Source organism: Zingiber officinale, chromosome 4A (genome assembly GCF_018446385.1).
Source record: "Zingiber officinale cultivar Zhangliang chromosome 4A, Zo_v1.1, whole genome shotgun sequence".
Taxonomy (NCBI): Eukaryota; Viridiplantae; Streptophyta; class Magnoliopsida; order Zingiberales; family Zingiberaceae; genus Zingiber; species Zingiber officinale.
In genome coordinates, this window is record NC_055992.1 from 39,762,206 (window position 1) to 39,765,647 (window position 3,442).

Consider the following 3,442-nt stretch of genomic DNA (forward strand, 5'->3'; position numbering starts at 1 on the left):
TTGGAGGTCGTTAAGTAGGGTTACAAAAAGAAAGAAGTTTTAAAAAAAAATGTTGAAGGTGAGATTCGAACCCACGATCTCGGGTCGGACTGACCCAAGCAAAACCGGCCCAACCAGCTGAGCTACACGGTTTTTGTTAATCATATACGAGCGAAATGTATATATACAGTAGTTGGAACGTTTAAGATAAATTGGAATTAAAAGTGCGCGGCTGAGGGATTGAAGCCGAGACTCGTTGATTCGGTAAAAGGTCGGCCAACCAACTATGCTAGCGGGCATTTCTTATTAAAGAAGGAGAAATATTCTAGTTAAGCAGTAGTTAATGATTAGGGAGTAAATAGGAAGAAAAATGGCTGTAGCCGAGACTTGAACCCGTGAGTTGCGCCTTAAGCAAAACGCAGCCAACCAACTGTGCCAGCGGCTGTTGTTAATTAAAGAAAGAATGGATTGTATTTAAGGTATAGTAATTAATAAAAATCTTAGTTAAAAGAAGAGGTTTAAGTTTTTCCCGAACCCTAAATTTTTTCTCACCCGAACCTCTCCTTCTCTCTCGTGAACGACGGCGGCGACTTCGCTGTTCGGGCGAAAAGGGCGACGGAGCTAGGCTTTTTCCGGCCAGTCTTCACCCGTGTGCGACCACCATCATTGAGGAGAGTTTGTGAGCACGAAGAAGAGCCGAAATCCAAGCTATCCGAAACCCTAGCAGCATTAGAAGCTCCTCCTTTTCGGTTGTAAGTCCAAGAACAGCGATGTAAGTGCTTCTCACCTGCGGTAGGAGTAGCTCTCGGGGTTTTGTTTTGCATTTTTGTTGTGAAATGAACAATAGCAGCGTTCATTCTAGTTTTGGTTTATGAAGAGTGCTTTAATATTGAAAACTTGGAATCTTCTTTGATCCGTATCAACCTTAATGAGCAATGATCAGTTTGTTTTGTTTACTGAGGTGGATACTTCCTTGTTTAACATTTAAGTCATTAACTCCAAGCACGTGTGTGATTTGTATACGGAATAAGTCCAAGGAGTCATGCAAAGTCAATCAATATTTGCCTATATTATGAACAAGAGAAGAAGAACATGACTTTCATTTTTGCTTGATTTTGAAACATGTTTTGTTTTACTTCACCAGTAGCTTCCATTGCTATTAGACAAGCATATTTTCTTATTGCGGTTAGACAAGCAGATTTTCTTATTGCTTTGCTTAGTTTTCTGTATATATATGCAATGAACTTGAACAGCATGTGTTCAATATATAGTTTTAGTTTTTATAGATATGCAATGAACATGGATAGCATGTATTTATAGTATTTTAGAATTTTGTTAACAAAGCATGCAGAATTTGTCTAGGATAGTATGCAGTTTAGATTTAAGTTTCTTTACTACCTCATTTAGCATGAACAGATCTACTTTTGGATTTAGTTATGATCCTCTACTAAATTACCGAAAGATAAGTAAAAGAAAGATAAAGAAAAGAAAGAAAAAGGCTAAAGCCTTAAGTAAGATTTCGAAGTCAAGACTTTAGGGATTTTGGCACACAAGGTGCTTATTAAAATGCCAAGACATTTTATTATAAGAAGTATTTAAAGATAAAAAGTATTTTACTTTTAAAGGGCATGTACCGGACACAAGGTCCAAGGGATGGGCTCCAAGATGCCCCTAGGCACAAGGCCTAGAAGTACCTTAGTAGTTTCGGGATTAGCTACCTCGACTCTTATTAAGGATGCGCGCAAAGTGGTACAATGCCGGGCCCAAGAAGAAGTTTATTATCTATTTTAAAGTATATATATATATATAAGCTTTTGGAACAAAAGAAATAAACTTAATTTAAGTTTAGAAATCAGCAAGATAGTTCTTTTTGTTTCAATTTCAGCAAGTTAACTGTCTTAGTTTTATTTCAACAAGATAGTCATTTCTATCTCTTTAAATTCAGTAAGTTAGTTCTTTTATATTAGCATGCCATTGAGACTTTCTACTGCTATTTATGAGCATGACTAGCTTCACATGTTTAGTATTTCAGTTAGTTATACTTTACTTGCTGTTTTTAGTAAGCATGAGTAGTTCTTATCATGTTTCGAATTTATTTCGTACACATGCTTTTCATATCGAGATTTTGTGAGTTAGATAGCGCTTACTAAGCTTTATGCTTATAGATACTACTTTCCTCCTACTGCAGATAAAGGTAAAGATAAAGGAAAAGCTAAAGTATGAAAGGAAGGCGACAAGGAGCTGATGGAGGTGTGATGTGTGGACTATGGAAGCCTTGGGACTAAGTTTTAGAAATCTATAAAGACTTGTATTTAGACTATTGGAGTTTTTGCCACCATGTGATGATTTGGTTTAGCTTCTTAGATGTTTTATGTTTTATATTTATTAGAACTGCGTGGTTGTTTGTTTAATATGATTGTTATACATGTATCTATGATTATTGTCACCGGTACAGGGGAGGTGCTGTCGGAATTTTTTTGTCTAGCAGAAATCTCTCTCGAGGCCTGACATTAGTTTTAAAAAAAAAGTTAGTAGTCAAGTAGGTAGCGTTAACCACGTTAGGGAGTTAGTAGTTAAGTTAGTAACGGTCACCCTTACAGACTAGTAGTAAGAAGGGTGGTCGTTACAGTTGGTATCAGAGCAGTTCCCATTCTCCAGCATCACACACACATCAGCATCATCCTTGCCGTCTTCAAGTAAGAAAGTATTTAAGTTTTTTTCCTTTTATGCTTCTTTATTATTTGCAGTATGGAGAAATTGCTTATATGTGTTTTAGTTAGATAGAAGTTTGTTTCTCTTTTATTTATATACCTAAGTTTGGTTAGAAAGGATAAAGAATATATCAAGTCTTTCTTTCTTTTCATAATTAGATGTCAAGAAGAGGACGTCCCCGTACCGCTCATACTGAGGACCAGGCTCAGGAGAACGAAGGGCCAGGAGAAACTGAACCAAATCTCTCTGAAGTTGTTGCTCAACTCCAGAGACAAGTAGCAGAGCAACAGCAAGTGATCGTCAATATGATGGCGAATCAGCAACCAGTTCCTCCCACACCTCAAACAGTAACTGTGGAGACTCCAGTGGTAACTGAGGTTCCACCAGCTGCCCAGGGAGTCGTCACAGCACCCCAGAGACAAGAAGCCTACCTCATACAGTGGCTGAAACTGAAACCAGAGAGCTTCTCAGGCACGACTGAGCCCTGGGATACCCAGGCTTGGTTCAAAATACTGGAGAGCACCATGGAGCTTCTTGACTGGCCAGAAGTTGAAAAGGTCAAGTGTGCCTCTTTTTGCCTATCTGGAGACGCACGCATGTGGTGGGAGAGAGTCAAGAGCAAGAGGGTGGTCAATCAGATGAGATGGATTGATTTTGAGACAGAGTTCTACGACGAGTTCTTCCACCAAAGGATCACCAATAAGCACTACGAGGAGTTTATGGAGTTCAGACAGGGTGATCTGACAGTGGA

At 38.6% G+C, this 3,442-nt stretch overlaps 1 long non-coding RNA gene across 1 annotated transcript; it reads left to right on the top strand.

Annotated features, from left to right (window-relative positions):
- The first annotated feature begins 567 nt into the window (after positions 1 to 567).
- On the top strand, positions 568 to 2,390 carry LOC121973267. Its single transcript, XR_006109463.1, has 2 exons — positions 568 to 751; positions 2,168 to 2,390. It is a non-coding gene; the product is annotated as an uncharacterized LOC121973267 (long non-coding RNA).
- Positions 2,391 to 3,442: the final 1,052 nt, after the last annotated feature.